Source organism: Euprymna scolopes, chromosome 32 (assembly GCF_053919585.1).
Source record: "Euprymna scolopes isolate OS-2025 chromosome 32, ASM5391958v1, whole genome shotgun sequence".
Classification (NCBI taxonomy): Eukaryota; Metazoa; Mollusca; class Cephalopoda; order Sepiida; family Sepiolidae; genus Euprymna; species Euprymna scolopes.
This window is the reverse complement of record NC_136513.1, coordinates 12,879,748-12,898,736: the sequence shown is the minus strand read 5'-3', so window position 1 is coordinate 12,898,736 and position 18,989 is coordinate 12,879,748. Positions and strand designations below refer to the sequence as shown.

General features: G+C 31.5%; 2 pseudogenes; both read right to left on the bottom strand.

The window, feature by feature from the left end:
* Nucleotides 1-6,298: 6,298 nt before the first annotated feature.
* On the bottom strand, nt 6,299-6,419 carry LOC145256651 (U2 spliceosomal RNA; annotated as a pseudogene).
* Nucleotides 6,420-6,657: 238 nt separating this feature from the next.
* LOC145256610 (U2 spliceosomal RNA) lies at nt 6,658-6,744 on the bottom strand (annotated as a pseudogene).
* Between the last annotated feature and the right edge of the window lie 12,245 nt (nt 6,745-18,989).

The window sequence follows — 18,989 nt, the reverse complement described above, 5'->3', positions numbered from 1 at the left end:
CCTTATAATGTCCTGCAATATGGTTTCTGTTCTGTTATATCTACATCAGATGTTCCTACGGTTATACATCATTGGATTCGCGAATCTCTTGACGGAGGGTTCCTTTCTAGGGCAATTACTCTTGAGATAACAAAGGTCTTTGATAGGGTATGGCCTACTTCACAAAATCTCCAGGTATAGTATAGTTGGACAAGTCTTTTCAATTATTAAATTATTTCTCTCTGATAGGTCCATAAGAGTGGTGGTTGATGGTCAGAAATCAGAAGCTCATCTTGTTAATGCTGGAAAACCTAAGAGTTCAATCCTTGGTCTAACTTCCTACCTGATCTACATCAATGATCTTCCTACTCACATACTTAGATCATTCGTAGATATTTATGCTAATGACACTACCGTCTATGGCAGCACATAAAAGTGCATGAGCGACCAAGTTCTCTCTGACCCTTTCTCCTCTGATCTTGAGGATGTGGTACACTAGTCCAAAAGTGTCTGTTTAATTTTAATGTATCTAAACCAAGCTTCTATCTTTACATCATCGACGTTCTGATCCCCATCTGCCATCAACTGAAATGAATGGCTTTCGTCTTGGGGAGCTTCCATCTTTTGACAAGCTTCTTGGATTGACGTTTACTCCTGATCTTAAATGGAACACAGAGGAGACGTTACGAGCCTGTGTCTGCTTTATCGTCATTTTCACGGTACGTGCTCGTCAGAGCTCAAATCTATGGTCTCTCATCGCCAAATATTCACGAGAAACATTTGTCTAGCTGGAAATACTAACAAGAGTTCTCCAACACTCTTTATTTGTGCCTAACACAAAACGTGGATTTCATGAATAACGTTTCATTCTTAGAATGAACACCTGTGGAGCTCTCTTCCGTTTTCCTGCTTTCCAGCTGACTACAATATTGTCGTTTGCGAGTTCAACGTAAACAAGTTATTGATGAACTGTTCCCCTTATCCAATCCAATAAACAAAATTTACACTTCTAACGATCACTATGATATTACCGCTTTTACTTTGTACACTCTTGAATTTTTATTCCTCGGGTTGCCTCTGAGCCTTGATAAATTGTGATTTATTTTGTAATAATAGGGGAAGAGAATGGAAAGTCGATTATTATGATTATTGCAGGAAAACTTCTAATAAACAGTAGCCTTTTTTACGGGAATAATCCATAGTTACGTAGGTAAATCAAAATAGTTTGTTTTTTGTTTGTTTCTTTGTTTGTGTTTTTGTAATAGTTTCGCAGTTGTAGTTTCTATAAATAAGTTTGTGCTTAATCACGTTAATTTACCCAATGGTCTTTTTAACAAGAAATAAAATTAAATGAAAAATTATTCTGCATCCTTTTCGAAAACCTACCTATTTTCTCACGATAAGAATACGGTATTTTTATTTTATTTAAACGCTGATAGATAACCAAAACGTATGGAAAATAATTTTAAAAGATACTGTCTTATTTTGTTCAGAAAACTACTTATTTGTGGATGATGTATATGCGATATTCTTTGTAAAATCGCAAGTACCTCACTAATAACGAAGGTAAACGGAAATTTGTATTTTATTGATTTTTATTATTTTGATTCGCAACTGTATTTTCTATGAAATAATTTTGTGCTTAAAACGAACAGGCGTCACAAATATCGTAGGAAAAGCGAACTCTTATTTTTATTTTATTTTTAATAATTTCTTTACTGTTTTCTCGAGCAAGTGAATTTCTCCTTATCGTAGGTAAACAGAATATGTGTTTTAAAATGATTTCGCAACTGAATTTTCTATGAAATAGTTTTGTCCTTATGAGATGTAGCAGCCAACGAGAAGAGATTAAAATGTGTAAGGGAGAAATCGTTATTTTGTGTAAAGAAATTGAAAAAGTTAATTCTTTGCATCGGATTTTATAATCGAGATCAAAAGGGTGGGGGAGGATATAGTAAGGATGTGTCTATATTTTCCGGATGTAGACATATCCGGGAACAGAACTGTAGCATGAGAAGGAAAATAGAACTACTTCTTATGCACATGTTGGCAATCCGCGTGAATCCCTTTCTAGGATCCAATATAGAGTTTTAATAGTTTTAATATAATGCATAAATGTGTCTATTGCGGCGGGCAGAAATAAAAGGAAATGGCTAATAATAATTCGGACATAATACATTTGTATGAGATTCTTGCAAACCTACGGTAATCTGTCCCAGAGGGAGATTTCTGTATCTCTTTTATTATATATAGGGATTAGAGATACAGAATATTATAAAAAATATTATAGTAAAAATAATTACAATAATATATATATATATATAAAATTAAATCTGTAATCACACAATATGACTCGCAAGAAACCAGTTCAAATAACAAGATCTGCTGCTATCAATAGCAATGGTCCACTCCACAAATATAATCCGAACAAACATGCTAATCGTAATACTTCTAACCCACCCTGTTGCACTAGGAGAAAGAAAAATATTTGGTTTAATCCTCCATTTAGCATAAATGTAAAAACTAGTATACCTAAAGAATTCTTCAATATTGTAGAAAACTCTTTCAAATACCCACACAGATATAGTTCAATTTTTAATAAAAACTCAATAAGAATTTCTTATTCTACTATGCCTAATTTAGCACAAAGAATCTTAGCATCTAATAACAAAAAATTAAATCAGCCAAAAAAAAATTTTATTATTATTATTATTATTATTATTATTATTATTATTATTATTATTATTATTATCATTATTATTATTATTATCATTATTATTATTATTATTATTATTATTATTGTTATATTGGTATTCATATTAATTATTATTACTGTTGTTTTTGGTAATATTATGATTTTTATAATTAGTATTGCCAGTATTATTTTTATTATTATTATTGTTATATTGGAATTTATTGTTATTATGGTTGTTATTATTAGTATTATTATTATTATTATTATTATTATTATTATTATTTTATTATTATTATTTTTATCATTATTATTACTATTATTATTTTATTATTTTATTATTATTTTTTTTTATTATTATTATTATTATTATTATTATTATTATTATTATTATTATTATTATTATTTTATTCATAAAGTTTAAATATAAAGATTGATTATGATTTGAATTCTTCGGACCCCTGTTGTTATTTTCAGTGGTATAATAAAAAGTGTTCCGTTGAGGTAACTTCCTATCTTGTACGGATGTGTACCCTAGTATCCGCAACGTTGGGAATGAAGTATCTAATAACTTCAGTATTAAGTGAAAACTCTTTTAGATGTTAAAGGTTTAGTCTCTCCTAGAAACTTATCGCACAAAAATGTAAAACACCGCCAATCGCTATGCAGTTCTTTCGTGAATTGCAAATTCGAACCAAGTCGAGCGGTGAAGGAAGTAAAATACGTTACTTCATAACTAGAGTTGAATTAATCCCATATTTTTCCTCATAAATTGCAAGCCATACGTGTACTGGTCATTCCAATTTTTTTTTATATAATTGTAAGTTTCGTCTCTGATCATTTTACTGTCGACGCAAATGGGCCGTTGAAGTTTGGCATGAGGATATTTTTGCATAATTTTAATGTTGTCGAATGTGCCAACGACATAAACGCAAATTAAATTTCACTGAGTAAAAACTAAAATGGTATTCCTGTCACTGTGGCCAGTAGTAAGATATTGGTAATCCATATCAATGACAGTAAAATCCATATTATATATATATATATATATATATATATATATATATATATATATATATATATGATATAGTTTTGTTATGGAATACCATTAGAATAATATACAACCATTGTTGTTGTATGCAAGTCACCTCCCTTGGATGTAGCTTCGTTGTCGAATACCTTTACAATAATATACAATCATTGTTATAATATGCGAGTGGCCTCCCTTTGATGTAGCTTCATTATCGAAATTCATTAGATTAATATATTATCATTGTTATAAAATGCAGGTGGCCTCCCTTGGATGTAGCTTCATTGTCGAATTTCATTAGATTAATATACTATCGTTGTTATAATATGCGAGTGGCCTCCCTTGGATGTAGCTTCATTGTGGAATTTGATTAGATTAATATACTATCATTGTTATAATAGGCGAGTGACCTCTCTTGGATGTAGCTTCATTGTCGAATACCATTAGATTAATATACAATCATTATTAGAAGAGGCGAGCTACCTCCCTTTGATGTAACTTCATTGGCGACTACCATTAGATCATGCAAGTGGCCTCTCTTGGATGTAGTTTCATTTTCAAATAATATTATAGTAATATAAAATGATTGTTATAATATGCAAGTTACATCCCTTTGATGTAACCTCATTGTCGAATACCATTAGATATATTTTCCCGATATATTTTCTTATTCTATTATTATCTATTATTCACATGTTTATAATATATGGGAAATAAGGACTTTACATTCTACCGGACATTCATCGATATTCCTGCAGTTTCAAAGTGAATTTTCTTCAATGTTTTATTTCATATATATATATATATATATATATATATATATATATATATATATATATATATGAAATAAAACATTGAAGAAAATTTACTTTGAAACTGCAGGAATATCGATGAATGTCCGGTAGAATGTAAAGTCCTTATTTCTCATATATTATAAAAACGTGAATAATAGATAATAATAGAATTAGAAAATATATCGGGGCCACAGCGTAGTCTAAATCTATATTTGATAATCATACAGCCTCTTTTTAGATCACACCTACCTATAATAATTTTTCAAACAGCATAAGCAAATTAGATTAGGAAATTAAGAAAAAATATCATTGAATACACATTGAAATGGTTGATACTAGGAAGTGATAGTACATTTTTTCTAAGCAAGTCTGGGTGATGTAAACTTTACAATCTAGAATATTATCATATAATAATATAAAAAATAAACCCTCTTAATGTTCACCAGGAAGTAATTCAATTTCGTTTTCATAGATATAAGTATATATCGGCCCCACTAAAGCCTGAGAGGCATACTTTAAGATAAATTTAATTAATTACAAAACATGAAACACATAATTTTATTTTTGACATAAATATATAAAGTAAATTGAAGTAAAATTGTAAATAAAGTAATAATTTTAATTAAAATTTATAAATCTAAAATAAAGAAAATATTATTTTTTAAGAATGTATTTAATGGAAAGTAAATGGAAAGCTATGGATTTTAGATGTTGTGTTGTATTTACAAATTTCAATCTATCATGATAATATGAAATAAACGTTGTATCAAATTCTCTAATAATAATTTATAACTAATTTTATTAATTGAAATAAGTAAGCAGATAAAAATATGATTATATCCAAGAACATCTGGCCTTAATATAACGTTTAGAAGAATTAATTACAATATATATTTAACTCTAGTAACAGATTTATATAGAAGTGTTCTTTATAGAGATAAATATATATATATATATATATATATATATATATAAGCGAAAATGTATGTATGTTTGTATGTCTGCTAAAAACTTACGACAGACACAACAAAATATATGAGAGCCCCACCCCCCGGACGACAAATATCGAAAAATGGGCCCAAAAGCACAAGGAGAAGTGGGTAAGCTGATCGATTTTTGGAAAGGAGGGCCCCACACAGTGACAGTTTAATGATATTTATACGTAATTTGATAAACGCTGAGTTATGTCACCTGACCCTGACGTAAGCAAACTGTAATGGCGATATGTATATGAAAACATTGTATAAAAACTTTTGTTATCGGTAAAAAAGACACGTAATACCGTTCAAAATACAAACATTTCACGTTAGGAAAACGTTACCAAAGTTATAAGCACCTTAAAAATAGTTGGATACGATAGTTAAACGAAAAATAACAAGCCAAAAATGTGAAGTAAAAAAAATACGCTTACAAAAACTATTAACGTTCGATGTTTTTACAAAAAACAAATCAAAGCGAGATGCCATTTTCCTTTTAAGTAATACTCTTTAGAGTAAGGAAGACGAAGTGAGAGAGAGAGAGGCACACAAACAGAGAGAGAGAGATGTCTAGACAGGAAACGAGATTCATTTTCCTAGGCCTATATCCTCCTTATTTTCGAGTAACGTTTGTTTCTACGAAAGATGAGACCGCTTGAATTCTAGAAACAGATACTACAATTTGCGTATTATATATTTTTCGTATATTAGCTTGAATGTAAAGAACATAAACTGCACTTTGATCTTAGACAAAAGATCAAGTAAAAAAGATGCGTATTATATATTTTTCGTATATTAGCTTGAATTCTAAGAACATATACTACACTTTCATTTTAGCCAAAAGACCAAGTAAAAAAGACGATGAGTATTGTATATTTTCGTATATTAGCTAGAATTCTAAGAGCAGATACTACACTTTGATCTTAGCCAAAAGACCAAGAAAAAATGCGTATTATATATTTTTGGTATATTAACTAATTCTTTTTAGCGGGAGGAAGGTGAAAGGCATATTATGAGTTAGGGGGTGAATAGGGCGAGAGACGAAACCGCTTTATTTCTAAGAACATACACTACTCTTTGATCTTTTCCAAAAGACCAAATAAAAACAGACGCGTATTATATATTTTTCGTATATTAACTAATTCTATTTAGAGGGAGGAAGGTGAGAGGCATATTAATAGTTAGTGGAGGTAGGGGGCGAAAGAAAAAAAACGCTTTATTGCTAAGAACAGATACTACACTTTGATCTTAGTCAAAAGACCAAGAAAAAATGCGTATTATATATTTTTGGTATATAAACTAATTCTTTTTAGCGAGAGGAAGGTGAAAGGCATATTATGAGTTAGGGGGTGAATAGGGCGAGAGACGAAACCGCTTTATTTCTAATAACAGGCACTACTCTTTGATCCTTTCCAAATGACCAAATAAAAAAAGACGCGTATTATATATTTTTCGTATATTAACTAATTCAATTTAGAGGGAGGAAGGTGAGAGGCATATTAATAGTTAGTGGAGGTAGGAGGCGAAAGAAAAAAAACGCTTTATTGCTAAGAACAGATGGTATTTATTTGCTCCCCCACTGAGCAAATTAGGCACAAGGCCGTTTTTAATGTGAGGTAAAAACCAGCTCCCCTAAAAGTAGGCAAAAAGGGGGCACTCTGGTTACCAAAAATAATAATTGTCCCAGTATAGAGGGTTTCCCCTCCATTGACTGGTACAAATTATCTTAAGTGCAGTATCTGCCGGAACAGATGGTATTCATTTGCTCCCCCACTGAGCAAATTAGGCACAAGGCCGTTTTTAATGTGAGGTAAAAACCAGCTCCCCTAAAAGTAGGCAAAAAGTGGGCACTCTGGTTACCAAAAATAATAATTGTCCCAGTATAGAGGGTTTCCCCTCCATTGACTGGTACAAATTATCTTAAGTGCAGCATCTGCCGGAACAGATGGTATTTATTTGCTCCCCCACCGAGCAAATTAGGCACAAGGCCGATTTTTAATGTGAGGAGTGAAGGGAGGGGGAAGGGAAAAAGGGGAACAGCTCCCGAGAGGTGGGAAATGGGAGCTGGTTAAAGGTCAGACATGTGGGGTTGCCCCCACATCTGGTCTTTGCTAGTCATAGCTTGCAGTATCTGCCGGAACTGATGGTATTTATTTGCTCCCCCACTGAGCAAATTAGGCACAAGGCCGTTTTTAATGTGAGGTAAAAACCAGCTCCCCTAAAAGTAGGCAAAAAGGGGGCACTCTGGTTACCAAAAATAATAATTGTCCCAGTATAGAGGGTTTCCCCTCCATTGACTGGTACAAATTATCTTAAGTGCAGCATCTGCCGGAACAGATACTACACTTTGATCTTGACCAAAAGGCCAAGTAAAAAAAAAAGATGCGTGTTGGATAAAATTGATGCATATGTACGAGCAAAATACCCAGCGTCACCCGTAATGGTATGACATAGCACGAGCACGACATATATACTAGCTGATTACCCGGCATTGTCTGGGATTGGAAGAACACTCGGCGACGCCATGGATTGGAAAAAATTGGTTGATATATGTACTAGTCAAATGTCTACCGTCGCCCGGAATGGATTACATAGGTGGATATATGTACTAGCAAAATACCCGGCATAGCCCAGGATTGGATAAAGTAGGTGTATATGAACTAGCAGAACAACCGGCGTCGCACAGGATTGTATGATATATGTGGATGTGTACTGGCAGAATACCAAGTGTCGCCTGGTATTGTATGACATAGGTTAAGTATAGGTCCGATTCGAAAATTGTGAAGGTGCTTGTGCAGTATAAGTCCGATTTGAAAAAAATTGATGGTGCATGTGCATTATAGGTCCGATTTGCAAATTTTGAAGGTGCTTGTGCATTATAGGCCGATTTGACAATTTTGAAGGCACGTGTGCAGTATAGGTCCCATTTGACAATTTTGAATATGCTTGTGCAGTATAGGTCCAATTTGAAAAATTTAGAAGGTGCTTGCGCAGTATATATGTTATAATATACAAGTTACCTCCCTTGTATGCAGTTTCATTTTCAGATTCCATTAGATTAATATACAATCATTGTAATAATATGCATGTGACCTCCCTTGGATGTAGCTTTATTGTTGAATACCATTAGAATAATATACACTCATTGTTATAATATGCATGTGACCTCCCTTGCATGTAGCTTTATTGTTGAATACCATTAGATTGATATACAATCATTGTTATAATATGCGAGTGGCCACCCTTGGATGTAGTGTTGTTATGGAATACCATTAGAATAAAATAAAGCCATTGTTGTAGTATGCAAGTCACCTCCCTTGGATGTAGCTTCGTTGTCGAATACCTTTACAATAATATACAATCATTGTTATAATATGCGAGTGGCCTCCCTTTGATGTAGCTTCATTGTCGAAATTCATTAGATTAATATATTATCATTGTTATAAAATGCAGGTGGCCTCCCTTGGATGTAGCTTCATTGTCGAATTTCATTAGATTAATATACTATCGTTGTTATAATATGCGAGTGGCCTCCTTTGGATGTAGCTTCATTGTGGAATTTGATTAGATTAATATACTATCATTGTTATAATAGGCGAGTGACCTCTCCTGGATGTAGCTTCATTGTCGAATGCCATTAGATTAATATACAATCATTATTAGAAGATGCGAGCTACCACCCTTTGATGTAACTTCATTGGCGACTACCATTAGATCATGCAAGTGGCCTCCCTTGGATGTAGTTTCATTTTCAAATAATATTATAGTAATATAAAATGATTGTCATAATATGCAAGTTACATCCCTTGGATGTAACCTCATTGTCGAATACCATTAGATTAATATGCAATCAATGTAATATTATGCCAGTGAACGCTCAAGGATATGGCTATATAGCTGAATAACTTTACTATCATAATACTCTGCGTTGCCGGGGATTGTATAAGAAAGGGGGATATATGTACTAGCAAAATACCCGACGTTGCCTGGGATCTGATGTAATAGATGGAATGTTTCCAAGGATAATACATGGGATCGGATCAGATAGGTGGATATGTGTGCTAACAGAATACCCCATATAGGAAGATGTTGCGATTATATCGTAAAATCATGAAAAATTATTGTCCTAATAAGTAACATATGCAAGAATTATGAAAAATGATGAAATGCAAGTTATTTGTTGATGTTTTTATAAGAAAATAACACGTCAGACAATGTCACAAAGTAATTATTTTAGCAAAAGGAAAGGATATTATGTGCGTTAAATTATAAAAAACGATTGTCGAAATTAGTAACATATCCAAGAATTATGAAAATCATTAAATGTAAGTTATTGGATTGGTGGGTTTATAGTGAAATGAACAGCCCAGATATAGTCTTAAAGTTAATATTTTTTAGAGAGAGTCGATTATGTAGGTTACATCATTAAAAATGATTGTAGAAATTAGTAACATATCCAAGAAAATGAAAAAGGATGAAGGTGAGTTATGTGATTGGTGTGTTCATATTGAAATTACCAGCACAGACAATGTATCACATGTATTAATTAAATAAGAGGAAGGGGATTATGTGGGTTAACTCATGAAACATGATTGTCGACATTAGTAACATACCCAAGAATTATGAAAAATTATGAAATGTTAGTTATTTGATGTGTATGTTTGTAATGAAATAGACACTTTAGACAATGTTGCGTGGTTGTTATTTTAGTAAGAGAGGGGCGGTTACGTGTGTTAAATTATGGAAAATGATTGTCGAAATTAAATTAGTAACATATCCAAGATTTATGAAAAATGGTAAAATGTGAGTTATTTGATTGGTCTGTTTATCATGAAATAACCAGAGACAATGTCTCAAAGTTATTATTTTTGTAAGAGCAGAGGGGAGTATGTGGGTTAAATCATGAAAAACGATTTTCGAAATTAGTAACACATCCAAGAACTATGAAAAGTTATTAAATGTAAGTTATTTGATTTGTGTGTTTGTAATGAAATAAACAGACCAGGTATTGTCTCAAAGTTAGTATTTTAGTAAGAGGGGGTGGATTATGTGGGTTAAATCATAAACAACGATTGTCGAAATTAGTAAAATATCCAAGAATTATGAAAAATGATTAAATGTGAGTTATTTGATTGGTGTGTTCGTAATGAAATAGACAGGCTAGAAGAAGTATCAAAGTTGTTATTTTTCTAAGAGGAAGGGGATCGTGTCGGTTAAATAGGGGGCGATTATTTGGGTTACTTCATTAAAAATAATTGTCGAAATTAATAACATATCAAAGAATTACCAAAAATGGTCAAATGTGAGTAACTTCATAGGTGTGTTTGTAATGAAAAAAAAAACAGCCATACAATGTATCAAAGTTATTGTTTTAGTGATAGGAGGTGGCGATAATGTGGATTAACTCATGAAAAATTATTGTCGAAATTAATAACATATCCAATAATTATGAAAAATAAAGTTTTAGTTATTTGATTGATGTGTTTATAATGAAATATCAGCCCAGTGAATGTAGCAAATTTATGATTTTAGTATGAATTGGGCGAGTAGATGTACGCACTCATTAAATTTGATTGTCCAAATTCATAACCTATCTAAGAATTATAAAAAATTAATGCAATGTGAGGTATTTTATTGATGTGTTTCTAATGAAATAAACAGCCCAGACATGTCTCAAAGGTATTATTTTAGTGAGAGAAGTGAGGTTTGAAATTAGCAACATATCCAAAAATTATGAAAACTGATGAAATGTGAGTTGTTTGATTGGTGTATTCGTAATGAAGTAGACAGACCAGACAATGTATGGACGTTATTATTTTAGTACGAGGTCGCAATTATTTTCCTTACTTCATTAAAAATAATCGTCGAAATTAGTAACATACCCAAAAATTAAGAAAAATCATATAATGTGAGTCACTTCTTTGGTGGGTTTTTAATGAAATAACCAGCCATACCATGTCTAAAAGTTATTATTTTAGTGATAGAAGGGGGCGATAATGTGGATTTACTTATAAAAAGTGATAGTCGAAATTAGTAACATACCATAGCTATGTATCAAAGTTTTTTTTTTTATTTTAGTAAGAGTGGTGGCGATAATGCAAGTTAAATCATGTGACATGGTTGTTAAAATTAGTAACATATCCAAAAATTATTTTAAAAAAATGATGAAATGTGAGTTATTTTGATGATTTGTTTGTAATGAAAACCAGCCAAGACAATGTCTCAAAGTTATTATTTTAGACAGGTGAGCGATAATGTGGGTTAAATGATCGAAATTTGTAACAATTCAAGAATTATGGGATTTAACGAGATACGTCAACATATATACTTACAGATTACCCGGTGTCACCCTGGATTCCATGAGATACATGCAAATGTATGCAAGCAGAATACACGGTCGCCTGGGATGTAATGAGATAGATGCAAATATATAATAGTAGAATACTTGGCGTTGCCTTGGATTGAATTCGATTGATTGAAATATATACTAACATAATTCGTTGTGTCAACCAGGATTTAATGAGATTGATTGAGATATATACTAGCAAAACACCCAGCGTGGCCTGGAATTGAATGAAATAGGCGAGAATATATATTAGTAAAATACCTGGTATCGCTTGGGATTTGATGAGATAAATGTGTTGTATATTACCCGTCCTTTCATATACATGCTATAAATTACCTACTCTAGGTAAGATACAATTATTTCATATGTGTAATACCCGTCTTATATAGGTAAAATATTCTTTTGCTCGAAATAACAAATGATACATAAACATACAAAATGCCTATCTCATAAGAATAATAAATATATTACAAAACCAAATTCAATTTTCTCATTGTTTCTACTATCTCGAGCAGCGCCGGGTATTCCCGCTTGTATATTATATAAAACGGAAAATTAGCTAGTAATGAAAAATAAACAAGTAATCGTAACACATTATAAACTTATTAAACCAACCATGTGCATTTAGATAATAATAGTAAACATATTATAGTTATAATAAGGTTTATGATTTAAATAAACTATTGAGATATATATGATAATTTATATCACTTAATGTAGTATTTTATATTTAATAATAGGCTAACATTAAAAAAAAGGTAGAAACCAAAGTAGAAGGAAGAGGGGAAATGAGAAGAAATCAGATTGCAAACTTTCAAATTAGCATATTAAACGTTGTTAAGCTGGAAATGCTCTAAACGTTTTTATTATTTCAGTACTTTAACACATTAAGTATGAATTTAAATTAATTTTGAATATAGAAAAGGTGAATGAAGCTAAGTTGAATAGATAATATTATATACAAATTAACATTAATAATCATAAAGTAATTAAAAGTAAAAATCAAAATTAAATTCCATTTAAATAATCATTTACGCAATTGAAAGAACACACTAGTATGTGATTAGAGTACTTTAAAATCTATCTATGAGAGGAGTTATTTTTATTCATTGTTAAACATACATTATACTAAATGTCTTAACTAGTTCGTGAAATATTACTTAAACCTTTATTCAAGAATGTACAAATAGTAAAGTACGTGAATAATAATAATAATAATAATAATAATAATAATAATAATAATAATAATAATAATAATAATAATAATAATAATAATACATTATCGATAAAAGTTACATGAGTGTAGTACTTAAATAATTTCTAATTCGATATTAAGGAGAAAGGAATTATAATATGTTTAACCACAAACAGAAATTAAAATTAATCATTCATCTTATGATTATAAATTAATTTAGACAATCGATAAATGCAACGTATAAGTATATATTTAAATGGTTTTCCAACTAACATTTTAGATTAAAGGTATAATTTACGGTATACATTAAATTAAATTAAATAATGAATAATATAAAAGAGATGACATTGAAACAGTATAAATAATATATATTAGAAGCACAAAAAGTTGAAAGAATAAAAGAAGAAGAAAGGAAGAACGATAAAAAACTGGAGAATATGTTTCTAAGTTTGTGTTCAACGGGCAATAACTCTGTTAAGCTGAGAACAAAGCATACATTTTTAATATTTTTCGCTCGAAGTAAACAATTATGATTACAGAGAATATTTCAAATTCATAAATTCCAACTAAATTAAAAAAAAGAGTTTTAGAATTGAGAAATACAAATATTTTTTATTAATGCAATAGTACATTTAATTGTAACAGCCATAAACTTATTCATGTATAGTCTTTAATTCAGATTAATAAATTATTTAATACACGCGGAAATTTAAGTCTTTTTAATTATATGTAAATATGGGCAATAGATGAGAATCATTGATGTTATTTAGGTGAATATAAATATAATTAATATAAACAATACATTTACTTATTCATAAGTAGAACGTTTATAGCTATATACCTAATGCATACATGTGGGGGTTTGTGTCTTTATTTTTAAATTCAAAATGGCGTAAAGTAAGTAAACTATAAGGTATTTGCAGCTTCTCTTCAAAGTTGCAGATTTTTTAATTATGTTTAAACTTATTTTATTTCCTTATGGTAGAATTATTAGTTTATTCATGCTGTGTCTTCGGATGAGTTAAGGGTACAGCACATTCGTTGACTTTTACAATAATTAAGTGATTGATTTTGTGCTACGAAACAGATACTGTCGAGAATAGCAAGTGTAAAATGAATTAAAGGAATAAATTGTAAGGAAGTCAACATCATGAAATTTTGAATACAGAGTGGGTCATTCATTATATGTGTTGAAATTACATTGGATTTACATTGGATTTCTTGAATAAGGATTGGTATTTATGAAAAAGAAAATATAAGTAAATAAAGACTATTTTCACAATTCTCCGTTATGAAAGAGAAATTGGCAGCCTGTGTGTGTACATTTCCGTACCAAACTATTCCGGGGAATTTATGTCTACGGCCTCGAGTTTTGACACCACGGGTATTGAGATTTAGTAATTTTTTTAATCGGTTTTTGACCTGAAATTTTGCTGTAAATAAGTCAAAGTTCAACACCTCCGCCAAGTGTGAATCTAACTACGTGAAATTTTAGATGTACGTTATTGGACATTTATATTTGAGCGCAAATCAATACATCTTAAGGTGTCTAATTAGGGTAAACGTAAAAACCCGAATATATGTATCCTGGGTGCGTATATGTCTGACTGATGAACCCAAATGAGGGAGAAACTCGACTCAGACTTCCGAATCGTTGGCTGGCGTGGCTCTTGTTGGCTGTGGCGTTATTTGGTCTGTGGAAGTAATTATATATAACATTTCACATTCTGAAAATTCTTTAACGAAATGGCTCGTTAGATTTGCTGTGCTGGGTGGCGTCGTCCTTTCGATTTCAAACCCCCTATTTGTGATACATCGGCTTGAGAGTCAGCTGGTTGAATGACCCATCCCCTTGTCGAGATGAAGTAGGTTTATAGCAAAGCTTGATTTCGTCGCGATTGGCTTGATCTATGTTGGTTAATAGAGTTGTTTTGTGTGCGGAACGTTTGCTCAGGTGATTGAGTGCTTTCCTGGCATGCAGGTTGGTCGGGTTTCGAATGGCGGGTGCGGATATGTCTGACTGATGAGCCTAAATGAGGGCGAATCTCGAGCCGGTTCGTTGGTTTGCGTGGCTGTTATAGGCTGCGGCATTCTTTGGCTTGTGGAAATAATTATATATATATATATATATATATATATATATGTTGCAATATATGGTTAAAGTGTAGCTGTGGTAATTTAAAACGGCTTTAAAGCTACACCGCTCACCCATTTTGCGACCAAATTCAAAGTGGTTATTACAGTTTATAAATCACCGTCTTCAGGTATATTGTAAAAAAAGTTAAAAAATTCAAGTTTGGTTCCATGAAACAAAAATTCCGATTAATGCACTGGTGTTCAACATCGCAAAAATACGTAAGGACATGAACAACGGTTTTTTTATGACTGGTTTCTCTAGCAACTGTGTCGCTCAATTCACCGCTCTCACTAAACGAGAAGAAAATGTTCATAGAGAATATGAAAGAATGAAAGCGAGATAATTGCGGGGATTTTATTGAAATCAGAAGAGTGCCGTGTATAGTTATTACATATGTGTATGTTATGTTTATGGGGGCAAATTATAGGACGGAAATTAAACAAAGAACAAGTGGATTTACTCGAAGTCGGGAAAACAATGGACTACAATTAATAAATACGAGCATTAAAAGTTATATTGTTAAGCTTAAAAATTGAAAATAAAAGACTTGTAAAAACAGGAAAAGAAAAAAAAACAAGATATTCTAGTCAGAATATTATCCATTTTTAACTTAAAATATGGAAGCATTGAAAATTAAAAAAAAATCAATTGAACATTATATATTCAATCCTTAATGCTGCAATATTTTAATTTATCAATTTATTATTTTTTACTAGAATATCTTGTCTGTTTCTTTTACAATTTTCCCAACTAGTCCTTTACTTTTACAGAAAGCTTTTAACTTAACTATATTACGTTTCATGCTCGCATTTTTCTATTGTAATAATATGTATTTGTTTTATCTATAAAAGTGAACGTGTCTGTGTGTCCGTATGTGCACATTTTCCTACGCAATAACTCTATCAATTTTCAGTCTACAGATTTGATTTCTGATATACAGAGTGCGATATTTAGAAAAATCTTTGTAATCCGTGTTCAGCCAGAAAATAGGCTGTTGAGGGATCAAAGTTCAACGATATGACCATTGAGATCTCTACAAAACTCATCCGCCAATTTTGGGTCCAAACACTTGAAATTTCAGACCTAACTTCCATGGGCATGGATCTAACTTATTAACTTGATTTGAGCCTAAAAAATAAATGTTAAGGCTTCATAATAGGAATAAAATTATAAAAAAATGAACCGCTTTTTTATGCTCAACATCGTTTTGTTTTTTCGTGTGCATTGGTATTCATATTAAAACACACCTTTTCTATTTATTTAAAAAAGAAAATACAAGTTTTTAAATGTGTTGTGGAATTGCATGAACTTGCAATATATCTAGCTTATTTGTATATTCTGTTGAACATTCATATTAAGTAATCTCCTATTAGTTTTTTTCGGTTTTCTAATGAGACGGTCATCTTTAATTAACTAATACCTGTAATTATATTAGTGCAGATTGTCCACAGTATTTCCACTTGCATAATGTTTGCGTAAAAGTTTAGAGTAAACACAAAATTGTGCCCATATATATTTATGTATACGTATATCTTTTTGTTAAGAATTTTTGCCTACAAATCTCCTCCTTGAGTTTTTAGTCTACGGACATGAAACTTAATATATAAGGTATTTGTATCCATGCAATACTTTATATTTGCTTTCAGTCCGGGAAAATCTGCGAAAATAAAACACTATGAAATTTTTCTGTGAAGGTCGAATGCATAACGTAGTAGCTATTCGTTGATGTTATAATTATTAGCCTTGCAGTAAACATGTTTTCATAGCCAAGTCATTGACAGCGGAGGCCAAATATATCGGGAACCTTACGTTTTGTATTGGATTCTCGATTGTGGCGTATGACTCTTTCTTTTGTATTTTGTAAATCATTACAAAATATTGCATCCAATATATATATATATATATATATATATATATATATATATATATATATTTACTAGTGGTGAAAAAAACCGTACCACAGTGCTCAATGTGTAGTCAGAGCAGTATATAGGAAATTTATTACTGTGAGTCCAGGATGAGTTTACAAATTGTTTCAGCTAGAGGAAAATCCTCAAAGACAGGAAAAAATCCAACTAGCATCGTCAGAATTCATAGATGGACTAAGTTATAAAGTCAAATAAGAATGGAAAAATCGTAGATAAAGGGGAATTAGAAAAGAAGGGAGAGTGGTAGAGAGAGGACGTTGGAATTTAAAGTAGTAGGAGGGTATGCAATAAGAGAGGGGGTCATAATTAAATATTAATTATGTGTAAATTCGTATATACGTTTTTCTTAGTTTATAACGGTTTAAACTTAAAAGACGCTACTTTTATTTATAACGGAATAAGTAACAGGTTATTTAAAGGATCACCATGGCAACAGGTTGGAGAGTTAATGTTAGTTAAGGAACGGGTTGAAAATGGGGTTAAAAGTGATCTAGCCGGGCGGGGAGTGATTGAAAGATATTTATTGTTTATAAAATTGAAAGAAAAGGAAAAGGAAAAATAAGTTAATGAATTATACTTTACAGGTTAATTTTGATAGTATATAATGATAGGTAAGAGTATCAGTAAGTAAATAAAATAAATTAAGAATTAAAATATTAATAAATAATTTTTAATGGTAAGTAAATAAAATACGCGCAGTTAAGGAATACTATAATACAGAAAGGCATTACTTTACATATCAACACTTTTTAATATATACATATGCACGTAACCGTATGAACAATCCATAGGACCCGAGCAAAGCCGAGCAGAATGGCTAGAATATATATAAAAGTGAACGTGTCTGTGTGTATCTGTTTGTCTGTGTGTCTGTGTGTGTACATTCCCCTACGCAATAACTCTGTCAATTTAAAGTCTACAGACTCTAAATGTGATATACTGGGTACTGAGATTTGGAAAAAAATTTGTAATTCATTTTTGGCCAAAAATGTAGTTATTTTTGGGTCAAAGTTAAACGAATTGACCTTTGAGAACGTTTACTAAACTCCTCTGACAATTTACAGTCTAAACACTTGAAGTTTTAGATATAAGATCTTAGACATGGATCTAACTTAATAACTTGATGTGAGACCAAAACAATAAATGTAAAGGGGGCATAATAGCAGTCAAAATAACAAAAAATCGACCTCTGAAGTCTCTACAAAATTACTCAGACAATTTCTGGTCTACCCCTTTGAAACTTTACATAAGGGGTATTCAGAGATAGGGCAAGGTTTAAGTCAGCAATCTATAAATGTGTATGTATGTATGTTTGTAAGACTGTCTCAAACTTTCGAAAAAGGCGACGGATTTTTACAAGATCAGTATCATTTTTAATTTCAACCTTTCAGAAGACAAATATCGAAAAACAGGCTACACATATATTCACCTTCAACTGTGCATTTTTGTTACAGGGAGAGTCGCTGTTTTCGACGATATTTTCGAAAGTCGTCCTATTCTTTCTGTTTCTAGCCTTTATTTAAACCTACATCACTTATGGTTTGGCAGTGGTCGTAACAGCAAAAAAGTCAAGATTTTTCCCCCGTTCTTTTCTTACTATGCGGTACGAGTTCGTGACTGCCTTCCTACTACCACTTTTTTTTTGCTCAACATACACATGCAAAAACCCAGGCAACGCCGGGCTACAATGCTAGTTTATATATAAAAGTGAACGTGCGGTGTTTCTGCGTGTCTGTATATATGTGAGTCTGTGTTTGTACATTTCCCTACGCAATATCTCTGTCAATTTTAAGTCTGCATACTCGAAATTTGATATACTGCGTACTTGGATTTGGGAACATCGCTGTAATTTTTTTTCCGCCGGAAATTTGGCTGTTAAAGCGTCAAAATTCAACGATTTGACCTTTGGCA